At 41.2% G+C, this 18,527-nt stretch overlaps 1 long non-coding RNA gene across 1 annotated transcript; it reads left to right on the top strand.

The window, feature by feature from the left end:
* The first annotated feature begins 11,811 nt into the window (after window positions 1-11,811).
* On the top strand, window positions 11,812-14,309 carry LOC143714205 (uncharacterized). The gene is made up of 3 exons (XR_013195426.1): window positions 11,812-12,053; window positions 13,417-13,516; window positions 14,127-14,309. It is a non-coding gene; the product is annotated as an uncharacterized LOC143714205 (long non-coding RNA).
* Window positions 14,310-18,527: the final 4,218 nt, after the last annotated feature.

Genomic DNA, 18,527 nt, shown 5'->3' with positions numbered 1-18,527 from the left:
TAAGGTAATCATGAAACGGATAAATATGCATCACAATTGCAGTCCAAAAATAAAAATATGACAAACACATCTCGAGATTTGTTCATTTACAGTATGTTAATGAGAAGGGTTGAATATGTGATAAGTGAGTTTTCTTCATTTTTCCATTTAGGAGACAAAACGAGAAAACAAATTATCTGAAGATACACGGACAATAAGTCACCTTTATTTATATTGTGCTAAATACAATACATTAATAGATTAATTTTAACATATGGCGTATTTTAAGATACATCAGTGCAAGTTGCTTTCAGTTAAAACAGCTCAATAATGCATTTTAGTCTGGGTCTAAGCTTAATTTGTCAGTGAAACCATGATTGTTTCAAAGCAACTTTACAGTAAGAAACGACAAAATAATGGTTGTAAAAAAAAAAAAGCATTGTTCAGCTTAAGTCAGTTAAGTTCTGTTCAATAACTCTGTAAGATCAATTATGAAATTAGTTCAATTCAGCTAGCAAGCAGCTCTGCATAAAACTGTAATGTCCAGCTCAGTTCAGATCTCATACAATAAGTTACAGTTCAGTCAAATATATAATATTTCTGAATTATACCTTACAGATAACTTATATCTAAAGTGTTTGTGTTTTAAATTGTATTCTTTTTGCAGATTGATTGTAGTGTCATACAGCTTATGACAGATGACCAGCTGAAGGAATATCTGCCTGCCTATGGTGACCGACTGGCTATTCATGGATACTGCAGGCGAAAAGAACAAGATCCCAGAGGCCGAAAATCAAAACTTTTTGATCGGCTGAGAACCAGGCTAGCAAGAAGCAGAGGTGAATCTGACAATGTATCCGGAAAAAAAAGGTCAAAAAATGCTCAAAAAAGTATGTGAAATATTGAAATGGGATGGATGCATTTTAGAGAAGGGAAGTTTATGCAGGTCAGAACAAAAAAAGGTGGGGGTACACGTAAAATCTACGTGTCAAAGGACTGTACAAAAAAGGATCTACTTGAAAAGGCTGCCGAGTTGTTTTTTCCTGGTGAAAAATCTTCTGTGGGAAGCTTCACAGATTTTGTGGTCGATGTAACAGACTTTCAAGAGCAAACAATAGATGACCAGATAACAGTTGGAGAACTTTATGAGCTGACCAAATTACCAGTCTTGCGTTTTTACTTGACAACCAAGAAGAAAGCCATCGCTAGTGACACACAGTTAGACACACATTTGAACTTCAACGACGAAACTATTGCGCAGGGAGGGGGAAATAGGCAAGATTCCAGATCTCCCACACGTACCAGCCAATCCCCTCTGTTGACTGAGAATGTAGAGTCAGAAGTAATTTATGTAGGGAGTAGCACTTTAATTGAAACAGGCAGTGATGATGTTTTATTGTCAGACTCCATAATTAGCATGACTGATGCATCAAGTGTGTTTGAGATTGATGCAGCCAGGCAGCCAGAGGTGGACAATTTGGAGGATAGTGGCACTGTAACAATCTCAACAGGACTTATCTCTGGGCTGGACGACACTGCGCTTGATGACACATTACCTATTTTAGAGGAAGCGTATTCTTTACCTTCTCCAATTGATAACTCACTAGAGCCCTTTGTTCAGAGTGAAAGGGTGAAGAAAATTCTTGTTATTCATCGTGGTCAGGCGTTTCGACAGCTTATTGAACATTTTTGAGACGAAAGTGTCTTGACGGATGACATATCTATGAAAGTCATTCTTCCCGATGGACGGCTGGAAAATGCTGTTGATGAAGGGGGGGTTTTGAGGGATGTCCTTTCAGAGTTTTGGCATGACTTTTATGAGCAATGCACTTTGGGAAATAGCTTTAAGGTCCCTTATCTACGACACGACTTTGGTCAACAACAATGGGAAAGCATCGGCCGAATCGTTGCATTTGGTTGGCAAAGAGAGAAGTACCTGCCTGTAAAAATAGCACCTGTAATGCTGGAACAGGCGGCCCATGGATGTGTCACAACAAGTCTTGTGGACTGCTTTCTCAGATATGTCACAGAATCAGACAGAATGATCCTAGAATCATGCCGTTCACATTTTGAAGATGTGGACAAAGAAGAGCTCTTTGAGGTCATGGATTATCATAACTCTCGAAGAGTCCCAACAGCAGATAATATCGAGCAGCTATTGGAGGAGATGGCACATCAGAAGTTGATTCAAGAACCTGCGTTTGTGATAGAGCAGTGGCATTATGTGCTTGCACCTCTGAGAATTGAGCTCCAGGACATCGCAGCTGTCTATGATGAACTACAACCGACATCAAGAAAGGTCATGAAATCAATAGCCTACCCTGCTACAATGAATTTACAACAAAAACACACTGTTCGGTATCTAAGTACATTTCTTAGAGAATCAGATAAACAACACCTGTCCCTCTTCCTTCGGTTTTGTACCGGGTCAGATTTGTTCCTGGGTAAGAACATCACCGTTAGCTTCACACAGTTGGAAGGCTTTCAGAGACGACCCATTGCACACACATGTGGCTGTTACCTGGAGCTGCCTGTGAATTATGATAACTACCCTGAGTTTCGCCATGAAATGAACAAAGTGTTAGAGAGCAACATATGGGTCATGGATATAGTCTAGTACACTTAGTACAGACTTACTATTAGGAAGATTACAGGGATAGTTCACCACAAAATGAAAATTCTGTCAACTCTCCCTCATGTTGTTCCAACCCCTGAGACCTTCGTTCATCTTCGGAACACAAATTAAGATATTTGTGATTAAATCTGAGAGCTGGATCACTCCTCCATAGGCTTCTAAGGGACTGAAACTTGACAGCCCCGAAAAGTTATTAAAGAAATCGTTAAAATTGTCCAACTGACTACAGTGGCTCAATCTTAAGTTTATCAAGCGACGAGAATACTTTTTGTGCGCAAAAACAAACAAAAATAACGACTTTATTAAAGTATTCATTTCCTCCTCTCTTGCCTCGAGATTTTTCACGTAGTGTAATTGCGTAAAGCTTCTGGTTGAACGTCACACGCATCACAGACATGACCAGCGACGGCCAATAGTGAGCCTACGTGTGACGTACAACACAGAAGCGCTGCGCAATTACACTACGTGAACAATCTCGAGGCAAGAGAGGAGGAAATCAATACTTTAATAAAGTCGTTATTTTTGTTTGTTTTTTGCGCACAAAAAGTATTCTCGTCGCTTGATAAACTTAAGATTGAGCCACTGTAGTCACTTGGACTATTTTAACGATTTCTTTAATAACTTTTCGAGGCCGGCAAGTTTCAATCCCTTAGAAGCCTATAGAGGAGTGATCCAGCTCTCAGATTTAATCACAAATATCTTAATTCGTGTTCCGAAAATGAACGAAAGTCTTACGGGTTGGAACAACATGAGGGAGAGTAATTACTGACAGAATTTTAATTTCGGGGTGAACTATCCCTTTAAGCTTCAATTGAAGTTAAGCTCAAACAACATAATTGAGGTCACAACAGGCTTTATTTCTGGATGTTTTTTTTTCAAGATGTGTTTTACATGTACACTTTTCCAAAGTTCCTGTTAGTATTCTCTCCGAGGCACAAGGTTTGAAAGGGTCAGTTACAAAGGTACAACCATCATTTCTTTTGCAATGTTAATTGATCAAAATAATGTTTTTATTTGAATTAACTTTATTATACAATAAAGTTTTCTATTAATTTCTAGCATCCTTGTTCTAGCATGCCTATAACACAAGTGCAGTTTAATGTACAGTTTTTTTTTGTTCTGCAATTTTGGATTGTTTTATTTTGAGTCCATTAAACCATTCCCTGGTTAAAACATAACCTGTTTGTCCTCCCTATTGACTCTTATAATACAAATCTTATAATAAAAAACTAAAAAAATTTTAGTTATGAGGCTCCAACTCACTTTTAATTAGTTCTCTAAGAGTTATATACAAGTCCACTGCTGCAAACACATCATTTGTATGGTTCAAATCATGCTCTGTCATGAGATCAACACATACGTTAAAAGTGTCTTCATCGCATGGAAAGTCCTTGAAAACACACTCTTCTAAACAGACTTGAACCTTCTCCAGACACACTGGATGCAGATGGTCTGTGGCTCCATACAGATGAGACACTGCATACATGGTCGGCCATGTGGTGACCGTGAGTTGTGTACTGGCCGTATTCTGTGGTTGTTCCAAGCGAAGACAATCTCATCAAGCTCTTCCTGTAAGGAAACATGTTTTGAAATAGTGTTACCTGTCTGGCAAGCTGTGTGTGTAGCAGGAGAATCACACAGAGCATGAGTCATGGAACCAGGTACTCAAATTACAGAAAATGTGCAATGAAGAGGTTTTTAAGATATTTTACATTTTTGGTTTGCATAATAGATTATTAATATTGTAAATTTAATGTGCACCATATAGGCTTTACAATATGATTTATAACATTAAAAATACACTACATTGAGGACGTTAATGGACATTAGTTGAATCAAGTTACAATTTTTTACTTAAGTTACAGGGTTAGTTCACCCAAAAAAAATGTATTATGTCATAATTTACTCATCCATCCTCATGTTGTTCCAAACCTGCATGAGTTTCTTTCTTCAGATTAACATTAAAGAAGATATTTTAAAGAAAGTCTGTAACCAAATAGTTGATGGACACCAGTGACTTCCATAGTAGGAAAGAAAATATAGAACTCAATGGCTACCATCAACTATTTGGTTACCGACATTATTTAAAATATCTAATTTGGTGTTCAACAGAAGAAAGAAACTCAGGTTTGGAACAACACGAGAGTGAGTAAATTATGACAGAATTTTCATGTTTTCGGGGTAGACTATCAGTATCACCATTGCATGCGCCCTTAAAATAGCATCGGAGTATCGCGCCACTGACTTTATGTTTTTCGTGGTCAGTGGCGGAATTGTTTTCTGGAACTGCAAAATAGCACCAGGGAACGTTTGCGCTGGAACACTCTTTTCGCTGAACCGCTACCGGGAGCGCAAGTTAATTCCCTAATTTACCGACGTGCGTCTGTAGGGAAAAGTCCGCTGCGCGTCGGGTGCAAAATAGGAATGATACATGCTTCGGTGTACAAAGTCAATTGCGCTGGGTGCAAGATAGGGCCCTAAGTGCGTTTCTATAGTATTGTGTTTATCGTGCAATTTATACGCGAAAATTATTTTTTTCCTGCATGATACGCTTGGGAAGGTTGGGGTATGTAGCCTATTATAGGCCTACGTTTGGTTAGGATTAGTGATGTGGATGCGTACAAATTAATGCACGCGAAAACTGCGTATATATGCACGTAAAAACTAATTTTGGCGTATAAATTGCACGACAAACACAATGCGTGTATAGAGACGCATTTTCATGGACACTTTGGGAAGTGACGGAATACACTATAATATAATAAAACTATAGTTAGTTAAAGTTAAATAAATGTAATAACATGTATTTAAAATATTCAGTTTTTTTTGTGTGAGGCCACTTGTGGACAAAATCACAGAGCCTTACTCCAATCAGATGAAATTAAATAATGTTTTTAGATAAACTCTTTTGTTGCCAAATTTTCTCATGTCAGTCATCTATTGTGTTTTTATTTTTCATAATTAATGGCACAAAACTTCTAAATTATTACTTTTTTTAAACCACACAGTATTCCCTTTTCATTTCTATTAAGAAATCTTTTGTACCGTTTAATGCATAAGCCAAATAATTTTGAAAACAGTATCACGACATAATTGTAGGTAGTATTAAGCCTACAGAACTCCACAGAGAATTTAAAATTAGTGACTACAATCTCCTCTATGAATTAAAATATGTTAATGAATGCTAGGCATTCAAGGCAATTGAGATAAACGAGATAAACTCACCTGAATTTTGTCAAGTAAACAGAGCTGCACCAAGGATTTGTCCAAAAAAGTGTCAGCGAAGTGTCCGTCCTCTCTCAGCTTGTCAAAGAGGTCTATCCAAAATTGTACACATTCACTTCGCAAAGTGAGCCACCATCTTTCGATGCGCTGGTTTCCAATGCTTGGGCCAAAAGTAACATGGTCTGTTTCAGGTCGATCCTCAGAAAAAGTCAAAAATCTTTGCATCTCAGCCACATGACCATTTTCTGATCCTAAATCTAGCCTCACTCTATCAGGACAACCCCCAGCTTTAATTACGGCATCCATGAAGTATCCAGCAATAAGTCTTGGATCATTATTGGTCTTGTATGCCTCAAGCCATATCATGCTCCTGGAAAATCCATCTATACATCCACTTATTCCAATTTCAAAGGGCTTCAGTTTATCCATCTATATGCCACACAAAGTTAGGACCACGGCCATGATACACACGCCGCCTCAGTCGATTTCGTGACCTCAAATCAACCCCTTCACCATCTAAAAGCCGTAGCAGAACTCTCACTGTTTCCCTATCAATTACAATCCCATTCATCCAACATTTGTGGTGCATCCATCTATAGCCATGGCATTGCCCAGATGTTTGAAGTTGTTGTTCTATGAAAGCTGCCACCTCCGCCACATCCGTTTTGTTCTTTCTGCGCCAAAGTTTGTTCTTGCTCAAAGTCCTTTCAAGAGTGCGTTTGCTCAAAGCTATTCCATGCCGTTTCCGCTAGTACGGCAAGAATTTCATCATTTGTAAAACCACGATCGAAATACTCCTTAATCTGTTCACAATTCATCATGTGTCGGGTCGCGTCAGAACAATGAGGGTGCCCATCGGAAAGTCATAATTTCGATTTTTAAAGTCATAATTTCGATTTAGTTATCTCATAATTTTGACTTTTAAAGTCATAATTTCGATTTAGTATGTCATAATTTCGATTTAGTAAATCATAATTTCGATTTAGTATGTCATAATTTCGATTTAGTAAGTCATAATTTCGATTTAGTATGTCAAAATTTCGACTTTGTATCTCATAATTATGACTTTTAAAGTCATAATTTCGATTTAGTAAGTCATAAATTCGACTTTTTATGTCATAATTATGACTTAAGAATGCTCAATTATTTTTTTTATGTGGCGGGAATGGGCTTCCATAGATACTATTCTAAGCCTTCACTTTGAAATTAAATGCGTATTTTTTCCTATTTGACCATTCTCTCTCACACACACACTATATATGTGTAGATAAATCCTTTTTTTTATTATTATTTACCATGCTGTTAATGTCCTAAGTTATTTGATTGGCTTAGAATGATAAAAAATTGTTCCACTCTTTCCAATTACACTGATTGCTGGCATGTCTATTTAAGTGGTGACATTCTATTTTAATGTTGGTTTTAATGTAACAAACATGGAATCAAAACCAAGAAGGACGAGAAAGCCAAACTGGACAAACTTTATGAGGAACAGTGTTTACTGTTAGCCCAGTTAGTGGAAGAACACAAGGCCATCCTTAAAGGAAAATTAAGGATTTTTAAAATCCTAAAAGAAAATTAAGGATAAAGGAAAATTAAAGGAAAATTAAGGGGGGGGGGGTCCCAAGTAGCCCAAACCGTGTTCAACATCTTTGATCACTCTGAAACCAGTATTACCGGTTTGAAGGAGGGCATAGACAGCTCAATAACTACAAAAATTGTAATTTTAATAAACCAAGTAACACAATATAAATACTCATTTTTATTTAACATAGCCAAGGCCATTTCACATATTTATATATGGCATTCTTTGAACTGAAAAAAAATTGGCCTAAATTGATTTAAAATAACAGAGATTATATGTTTTCTGCTCTCAGTAGCACTGAGCCTTCAGCAGAGGAATGGGGACCGTCGACATCGCAGATGTACGACCCTCAGCCCGAAGCGTCTCATTCCCTGCCTTCTGCTGCACCTGCAGCTGCTCAAACACCATCCCTAATAGAGAAAAAAGTGGAGATGGAGATGGATGTCCTAAAGCAGCAGAAAATAGTACTCCATCTACAGGAGGAGTACTACAAACTAAAAATTAAGCTACTCAAAAATAAAACCTATAACAAAAAATATTTTTTGTGTCTTCATAATATCTTTCTAATGAAAATGTTGGCTAAGGTGCAGTTTATTCACGATTTTTATATTACATTCACTGTTACTTACATGAAATGCAAATTAGTAAACTGCTCTCTGATTCCCACTTTGGGACAGATCTCTCCCTTGTGGAGGGTATTCTTCATCATCTTCATCAGCCCAGTTGTCCGTGGGAGGGTCTGCAATTTGTCTAGCTTTACAGATGTTATGAAGCACTGCACAGGCTGTTATCACTTTGCAGACCTTTCCTGGTGCCAGTCGCACCTCTCCATGTAAAATGTGAAAGCGCCTCTTTAGTTGACCAATACCCCACTCAACTACGGCTCGTGTTTTCTTGTGAGCTCTGTGAGTTAATGAAAATGAACAGAATTCAGTTGATATTTTCAAAATATAATGGTAGGTTATTTATGGGAAGTAGTGTAGCCAACAAATACTAAGCTACTGCAACACATTTGTTGTTGTTTAAATTTGAAGTCCACACACATTAATTGTATGTTGTCACTGTTAGCTGTTGTAATTTAGCTGTGACCCCTGCTCAGGACGGCGGTAAGGTGTGAGGAGCCATGGTTTACAAGGATAACCACTGTCCCCTAACAAGTGGCAATTTGCTGCAATACGACGTCCTTCAAACAGATGTCTCAGCCCACTCTCTGCCAGTATCCTGGCATCATGTGTTGCGCCGGGCCATTTTGCAACAATGTCTAAAAGCTTATAATCTGCACTGAAAACAACTTGAACGTTTATACTGTTGTACCTCTTTCTATTAACATAAACGTTCTCTTCTTCCGACGGTGCGATAATTCGGATGTGGGTTCCATCTATTACTCCGACAACACCAGGGAAGCCTGCTATATTGACAAATGCAGTTTTTTGAGCCTGCAAGGTGGGAATGTCCAGTGGAAACGAAACGAACTGCGACACAATAAGAGGTTCTGAAAGTGCTGTAATTGTGTGTGTGATCACTTTGCTTACAGAAGGTTGTGACAGACCCAAATCATCACTGCTGCATTGTTGCATTTTCCCAGTTGTCAAATATCGTAATGTAGTGATTACTTTCATTTCTTGCGTTATGGCATTCCTGCGCTGTGTCGGTGATGTTAGCGCATCTCTAATAAGATCAGTCACAAACATGATCCCTGCACGATCTAATCTATAGCGTCTAAACAACTCTGTCATCCATCGTCTGCAACACATTTCTTCTCTCTCTTCGTCTTTCTGCCATTTTCTCCTCTGCTAAATAAACTCTTAAGCCTCTTAAAAGTCCGTGCTCCTAACAATTTTGCCCTTAAGACCTCTTAAGATACTCTCTGAATTACTTTTTTCTTTACTAGGATGTTTTCTTTCATTTTAGGAGTAAACGGCCACATTTCTAAGAATTTTCTTAGAATTTTGTCACTAGGAGCTACTCTTTGCATTTAGATTCTTTAGGAATACGGGCCCTGGTTTGCAGAGCGTGCCATGTTTGCTGTGATGCATTTACACGGCTTTGACCAGCGGTTGTCGCTAGCGTGGCTGCTCCACTGCTTTGCGCATGCGTAGAAGTGCGAGAAAATAAGTCATTATTACGTGAAAGTTTCTCAATATTACGAGAAAGTTTCTCATTATTATGAGATGTTAAGTCATTATTAGGAGAAAGTTTCTCATTATAACGAGATGCTAAGTCATTATTTCGAGAAAGTTACTCATTATTATGAGATGTTATGTCATTATTATGAGAAAATTTCTCATTATTATGAGATACTTAAGTCATTATTATATATGTTTCTCATAATTATGACTTATTATCTCATTATTATAAGAAAATTTCTCAATATAATGAGATACTAAGTCATAATTATGAGAAACTTTCTCAATATAATGAGATACTAAGTCATAATTATGAGAAACTTTCTCATTATTATGACTTAGATAATCTTTTTTTTTTTCCGCAGTCTATAAGAATATTGTATATATGTAGCTTCTAAACCTTTTGGGGACCCTTTGGCGAGAAAAAAAAAAGTTCAAAAGGTCCGATGATAAGGAACTGTCTGGTGGACTTGACGACTTTCTATGTTAAAAAGTTCAAAAGGTCCCACATGGACTACTGTCTGGCGGACTTGACTTGACTGTTTAACATCAGAAAGAGTATATGAGGACATCATGTAGCTTTTAGACCTTCTTGGGACCCTCTGACCAGAAAAAAAGTTCAAAAGGTCCCATATGGACTGCTGTCTGGTTGACTTGACTTGACTTTTTAACATCAGAAAAAGTCTATGAGGACATCGTGTACTTTTAGACCTTCTGGGGACCCTCTGAGCAGAAAAAAAGTTCAAAAGGTCCGATATGGACTGCTGTCTGGCGGACTTGACTTGACCATTTAACATCTGAAAAAGTCTATGAGGACATCATGTAGATTTTAGACCTTCTGGGTCTAATGAACAACAATTCTTGAACAACAATTCTTGAACAACAATTCTTGAACATTGAACATTCAGTGTGAAATGTCTGTCAATATCTTCCTGTCAAACACCCAATAATGAAATCTGATTCTTCTCCGTACTGTACATTCAGAAATTACAGTATACGTATATTCCCACACATTTGTGGGAACCAGAAACTCTGAGCAGAAGCAGACTCTGAGCAGAAAAAAAGTTCAAAAGGTCCCATATGGACTGCTGTCTTGCGGACTTGAATTGACTTTTTAACATCAGAAAGAGTCTACAAGGACATCATGTAGCTTTTAGACCTTCTGGGGACTCTGAGCAGAAAAAAGTTCAAAAGGTCCCATATGGACTGCTGTCTGGCGGACTTGACTTGACTTTTTAACATCTGAAAGAGTCTATAAGGATATATGTATATATTTAGCTTTTAAGCCTTTTGGGGACCCTTTGATAAAAAATAAAAATAAAAAAAAGTTCAAAAGGTCTGAGGATAAGGAACTGCTGTCTGGAGGACTTGACTTTCTTTTTAACATCAGGAAGAGTCTACAGTATAAGCATATATGTATAGATATAGCTTTTAAGCCTTTTGGGGACCCTTTGATGAGAAAAAAAAAGTTCAAAAGGTCCGATGATAAAGAACTGCTGTCTGGAGGACTTAAATAGCTTTTAGACCTTCTGTGGACTCTGAGCAGAAAAAAAGTTCAAACGGTCCCATGTGGGGCCAAACATATTGTTTGTCAGCATGTTTGTTTGTCAGACAAAACTGTCTGGCGGACTTGACTTGACTTTTTAACATCAGAAAGAGTCTATGAGGACATCATGTAGCTTTTAGACCTTCTGGGGACCATCTGACCAGAAAAAAAGTTAAAAAGGTCCCACATGGACTACTGTCTGGCGGACTTGACGACTTTTTAACATCGGAAAGAGTCTATGAGGAAATCATGTAGCTTTTAGACCTTCTGGGGATCCTCTGAGCAGAAAAAAGTTCAAAAGGTCCCATTTGGACTGCTGTCTGGTTGACTTGACTTTTTGAGGACATCATCATTGCAACAAAGTGCATATTACTTTTAAAATGTTATTCTTCAATGCAAAACGCTTGTGCTATGCAACGGCACGCTTTTGCAATGGAATGAGACGCATTAGTTCTTAAACGTATTGCAATGCAACAAAGTGCATATTACTTTTCAAATGTTATTCTTCCATGCAAAACGCTTGTGCAATGCAATGGCACGCTGTTGCAAAGGAATGAAACGCATTAGTTCTTGAATGCATTGCATATTACTTTTAAAATGTTATTGTTCCATGCAAAACGCTTGTGCAATGCAACGGCAGGCTGTTACAATGGAAGTTTTATTCCATTAGCATTAGTTCTTGAATGCATTGCAATGCAAAAAAGTGCATATTACCAACCCATTCTCACTCCCAAGGCGTCAAAAACTGAAGCATGGTCAAGCGCCCGAGGCGTCACATAGCAGACGCCGAAGGCGCCCCTTGGCGTCACTCTGTGGCGCATTAGGAGCTCCATTGCTTTCAATGGGAAACCTGTGGCGGCAATAACAGACGCGAATTGTATCAGTAGGAAATAGCATCGAAGAAGTCTCATTCCGAACACATCGCGATGTTTGGCATCAGGTCACGTGTGCCAGATGTTGGTAAGTAGTCGTAAATACTCTGTCCAAATAATGTTTGCTATAATGTCTTTTCTGTTTGTCGATATTAATCAGATTACCTCTCTCATGTTCAGTCACTGCATTATATCTGCCATCTCCACGGAGGCTTTGCGTTTCATTGGTTTCTAATTCAAAACACATTACTAAACTAACGTGATTAAACACTGTCTGTCACGTGACGTGCTATAACTTAGGCCTAGACCTTCAATCAGTTAATCATATATGAAATATATATTCATATCAGGTTCAAAGTAGTAATTAGTTCCAAAGTGGTATTTGTAGTGGAAGCGCAGTAAGCACAACACTTACCATGCTTTTACCACAGTATTTGCAGTTTTAATGTGTCATATGTTGTAAATGCACAGTAACCACAAAACTTACCATGCTTTTGCCACAGTATTTGCAGTTTTAATGTGTCATTTGTTGTAAATGCACAGTAACCACAAAACTTACCATGCTTTTACCACAGTATTGGTAGTTTTAAAGTAATATTTGTTGTAAATGCATAGTAACCACAACAGTTACCATGCTTTTACCACAGTATTTGCAGTTTTAATTTGTTGTAAATGCACAGTAACCACAAAACTTACCATGCTTTTACCACAGTATTGGTAGTTTTAAAGTAATATTTGTTGTAAATGCACAGTAACCACAACACTTACCATGCTTTTATCACAGTATTTGCAGTTTTAATGTGTCATTTGTTGTAAATGCACAGTAACCACAAAACTTACCATGCTTTTACCTCAATATTGGTAGTTTTAAAACAATATTTGTTGTAAATGCATGGTAAGCACAACACTTACCTTGCTTTAATCACAGTATTTGCAGTTTTAATGTGTCATTTGTTGTAAATGCACAGTAACCACAAAACTTACCATGTTTTTACCTCAGTATTGGTAGTTTTATAGTAATATTTGTTGTAAATGCATAGTAACCACAAGACTTACCATGCTTTTACCACAGTATTTGCAGTTTTAATGTGTCATTTGTTGTAAATGCACAGTAACCACAAAACTTACCATGCTTTTACCTCAGTATTGGTAGTTTTAAAGTAATATTTGTTGTAAATGCATAGTAACCACAACACTTACCATGCTTTCATCACAGTATTAGCAGTTTTAATGTGTCATTTGTTGTAAATGCACAGTAACCACAAAACTTACCATGCTTTTACCTCAGTATTGGTAGTTTTATAGTAATATTTGTTGTAAATGCATAGTACTTACCTTGCTTTTAATGCCTAATAATTTAAAATCCAAAAATTGTAAGGTAAATCTGTAATTTTTCCTTTAAATAATCCTATATATTATACATAATGATATTTTATTTTCTCTTTTTTCAGCTGAAAAGACCAAAAGGGCCTTTCGGACTCAGTCAGCTCATTATTGTTTGAGGAGAAGTAAACGGGAGACGAAAAGCTACAAAGGCAAATATTCACAATGGTATGTATGTGTTGGTTTTAACCTGTAATCAAACATTTTATCAATCATTTGTTGTTTCTTAAACCTTTTCTTACAAAACCCATAGCCCGATCAGTACAAACATAGTCTCTAAGTCTTAATAATTCACAAGATTTAATAAGTTCTCAAATTCATACGATGCACATACATATTTGTATACTTGTACATAATCCTGCAGCTTTTACTCCTAGTGCTGTCATTGGCTACTGCCTCAATTCCTGTACATATTTATCGCGATATTTGCAAATCAGTTGCAGATGCCCCACACACTGTCAGAAAGTTTATATTAATTGCATTATTTAAAATTATTACAAATTGGACCCTGTCTGTTGATGTTTCAATGATACTTGATGTCTCTCCACACCTCAACGCCTACCTCTGTCTGTTTGCAAGAGTGGAAAAGCTAATCTGACTTGTCACACGACATCAGATACTCGATTATTTTGTCATGATCAGATCAGTTACACTGCTGATAACTGTCCCATTTGCATGTAAATCGTTGCTATTAATGACATACCCACAATCATGCCCACATATCAGTAAACTTATTACATAAATGCATCTAACATTTAATTATCCAATCTCTTTACAGAAAAATATCCCACAGTTATGGATAAACTCACAACATCATCATCAAGTCCTGTGCTGGGCACATTGGGCAACAAGTGTCCTCCAATGTATTCGATCCGTGGACTAGTTCTCCACATCTTCCCATGGGACACTGACATTCTTCAGGTGTTCGTGAAACATCTGTCTCCATGTCTTCCTTGGTCTTCGCTGTCTCCTGCATCCTCCTGGTGGTGTCCACTTCATTACTGTCTTTGTGTGGTGTTGTTTGGGCATGCGTAGGATGTGTACTTGAGGTCTGCCTAATGCCTTTATCAAATAAGCTTTAGTGCTCATCAGGGGTTTTGGTAAAGGACATATTCATTGACATCCATTAGTTCTAGTCATGCAGCGACTTCATGGTGCAATAGTCAAATGTATATTTCTGCAAGTGTATATAGCAGGTGTTTGTCCGAACAATTGAAGATAGTGAGAGTGTTCAGGAAAACCTTTTGAAAATAATAAATATTTATGGAATTCTGTTTGGTGCTGAAAGAGTATTACAGAAATGAGACACTTGACAACTGGACATTATTCTGTGAGTTTGTTACCTTTACATTTAGATGGACTTAATGTCTTGCATTTAGCTTCATTAAACCTTGTATTACAGTGGTTACTATAGTAAATATCCACCATAATTGCATCTATGGTATCATTATATCAATGCCTGGTTAATGTAAATGTAATATACCCGTGAATGTATTTTATAGAAACATTTTCTTGCTGACATTTATAATCATTAACTATTTTAAGTTTCCTTTCATTTAGTTTCATTTAATAAAAGTGAACAATAATCACAAGGATATAAAACGTCTCGGTTACGTATGTAACCCTCGTTCCCTGAGTAGGGAACGGAGACGTTACGTCGGATGACGACGAATGGGGTTTCGCTTAGAACACCTATCGACTTCGAGTATTACAAAACGAGCCAATGGCAAAGAAATGCCATGGGTCTGCAGAATTTGCATTGCGTATCTCCGCCTTACCTCGTGGGTATAAAAGGAGGACGCCGGCAACAGGCAGATATGTTTCTTCGCTGAGGAGCCAAGACTGAGCTCAGGCGATCCCCGCGGTACAGCGGAAAGTGGCAGGAAGACGTAACGTCTCCGTTCCCTACTCAGGGAACGAGGGTTACATACGTAACCGAGACGTTCCCTTTCGTTGTCACTCCGAGTTACGTAGGATGACGACGAATGGGGTTACCAGTCTAATCACGCCACCTTCTCAGCTGTCTTCCAGTGCCCTGCGTAAATCTGAGATCCCTGTCGTGAGACTGGCACGGACGAAGGACTCCTAATTAGCACAGGAATACCAAGGTACACTGGGGAGCATATCCCAAAGTTTAGGGGAAATATGCAATTACTGCCAACCCAGAGGGGGGGGACTTAGAGAATACACATATGACCCGAAGGAGAAATATGGAGAACACTGGGGTGTCCAGCCGCAGGTGGAATATTTCAACCCCAGGGGTGGCAAGGTGGCTTGCCAAGGGAAAGACACATGCTCAAAGAGGCTTACAGTGGAAATACACATGTGGGGGTCGCTCAGAGGAGGGACCATGCACACGGGAGGCACCTAGCCGACACGCAGGCAATAGACACTGGCGCCGACGTCAGGAGTGCTGGAGGAGCTCAGGGCTTCCGGGGAAGCTCACCTGAGGAGAATATCGCACGTATCCAGTCCGTGGAGTGGAATGGCGAGCAAGCGAAGACACCTGAGCGGGTCCGGTACTAGCTGGTTGAAGCGAGTACACGAGAGGACACTGGCTCCACTCGGAGATTAAAGAATTTGGCGAATGTGTTAGGTGTCGCCCAGCCTGCAGCTCTGCCGATGTCTGTTAGCGAGGCGCCATGCACTAGAGCCCAAGAGGATGCCACACTCCGGGTGGAGTGGGCAGTCACACCAAGGGGGCACGGTCGACCTTGCTGCTGGTATGCCAAAGCAATGGCGTCCACTATCCAGTGAGACAACCTTTGCTTTGAGAGAGCCTTTCCCTTCAGCTTCCCACCATAACAGACAAAGAGCTGGTCTGAGGTCCTGAAACACTGCGTCCTGTCTACATAGGCGCGGAGAGCGCGTACTGGACAGAGCAGTGCAAGGCTGGGTCTGCCTCCTCCAGGGGCAGCGCTTGCAGGTTCACCACCTGGTCCCGGAAGGGAGTGGTAGGAACCTTGGGCACGTATCCAGGCCGGGGTCTCAGGATCACGTGAGAGTAAGCCGGCCCGGACTCCAGGCACGCTTCGTCAACGGAGAATGCGTGCAGGTCCCCTACCCTCTTGATGGAGGCCAGTGCAACCAGGAGCGCTGTCTTCATAGACAGGAATTTAAGCTCGACTGATTGCAGGGGCTCAGATGGAGCACTCTACAGGGCAGTTAGAACCACTGAGAGGTCCAAAGAGGGAACGAGAGGAGGGGGGCGGATAGTCTCCTCGCTCCTCTCAGGAACCTGATAACCAGGTCGTGCTTCCCCACCGACTTACCTTCGATGAGGTCATGGTGTGCGGCAATAGCGGCAACGTAGACCTTCAGGGTGGAGGGAGACAGCCTTCGCTCCAGCCCCTGTTGAAGGAAGGAAGGCACAAAGCTGATCGAGCATCTCCGGGGTTCTTCTCGGTGAGAAGAGCACCAGCTGACGAAGAGGTTCCACTTCAACGCATAGACGTGTCACGTGGACGACGCCCTAGCGGAAGTGATGGTAGCCACCACCGCTGGTGGTAGGGTACTCAAACCTGCCTCGTCCCATCGAGGAGCCACACGTGGAGGTTCCAGAGATCGGTACGAGGGTGCCATAGGTGGCCCCGTCCCTGAGGAAGAAGGTTCTCCTCAGAGGGATCGGCCAGGGAGGTGCTGTCGCGAGGAGTACTAATTCGGAGAACCAGGTCTGGGCGGGCCAGTATGGCGCGACCAGAATGACCTGCTCCGCGTCCTCCCTGACCTTGCGCAAGGTCTGCGCAAGAAGGCTCACTGGGGGAAACGCATACTTGCGGCCCTGCGGCCAACTGTGCGCCAGAGCATCCGTGCCGAGCGTGCCCTCGGTCAGGGAATAAAACTGGGCGCAATGGGCAAACAGATCTATCTGTGCGTCCCCGAACTGGTCCCAAATCAGCTGAACCGACTGGGGATGGAATCGCCAATCTCCCGGGAGGGGCTGAAGCCGTGAGAGCTCGTCGGCTGCACAGTTCAGGGCTCCGGGGATATAAATGGCATGAAGCGACCTCAGATGCTTCTGACTCCATATGAGGAGGTGGCGGGCGAGTTGCGACATACGGCGGGAGCGTAGACCACCTTGATGGTTGATGTACGCTACAGAGGCGGTATAGTCTGAACGGACTAGTACGTGTTGGTTCTTGAGCACGGCCCGGAAGTGGCGCAAAGCAAGACGTACGGCCAGCAACTCGAGACAATTGACGTGCCAGAGGCGTCGGGGTCCTGTCCAGGAGCCCGCGGCAGCACGTCCATTGCACATGGCACCCCAGCCCGTGGAGGAGGCATCTGTCGTTACAACAACATGCCGCGAAGCTTGTTCCAAGGGTACTCGGCCCGTAGAAAACTGAGGTTCGACCACGGGGTGAAGGTCTGACGGCAGGTCGGAGTAACTGATACTCGGAGGGTGCCGTGTTGCCATGCCCACCTCGGGACTCGGTCGCGGAGCCAAAGCTGAAGCGGTCTCATATGAAGCAATCTGAGCGGCGAACCACGGCTGCAGATGCCATATGCCCCAGGAGCCTCTGAAGAAACTTCAGTGGAACCGCACTCTTGCGCTTGATAGTCTCAGGCAAGTCAGCAGTGGCTGAGTGGAGAAGGCGACCAAGTCCATACCGAGAAAAGAGCTCCTCTGCACGGGGCAAAGTTTACTCCTTCCCCGGTTGACCCGAAGGCCCAGACGAGCTAGGTGCCGAAGCACTGGGTCCCTGTATTCGCAACCCTGGTCTCAGGAATGAGCTTAAGACAGCCAGTCACCGAGATAGTTCAGGATGCGAACCCCGTGTTCCCATGGAGGAACAAAGGCAGCCTCAACAACCTTGTGAAGGCGCGAAGAGACAGGGCTAGCCCGAATGGGAAAACAGCGTACTGATATGCGCGCGTCCTGACAGCAAACTGTAGGTATGGTCTGAGTCGAGGGAGAACGGAGACATAAAAGTAGGCGTCCTTCAGGTCGATCGCTGCAAACCAATCCTGTGGCCGCACACATCCAGAAATGCGTTTGGCCAGGAGCATCTTGAACGGCAGCCTGTGAAGGGAGCGGTTCGGACCAGGATTGGCCGTAACCCACCAGACTTCTCCGGGACAAGGAGGTAGGGGCTGTACCCCTGGACCTCCTTTCGGCTGGAGGGACAGTCTCAATCGCACCCTTCGCCAGTAGGGTAGCAACCTCCGCTCTCATGAT

The sequence above is a fragment of the Siphateles boraxobius genome, unplaced genomic scaffold (assembly GCF_051911475.1).
Source record: "Siphateles boraxobius isolate OS27281-9 unplaced genomic scaffold, OSU_SipBor_1 12, whole genome shotgun sequence".
NCBI lineage: Eukaryota > Metazoa > Chordata > Actinopteri > Cypriniformes > Leuciscidae > Siphateles > Siphateles boraxobius.
Note: the sequence above shows the minus strand (reverse complement) of the source record. Positions and strands in the feature narration are given on the sequence as shown.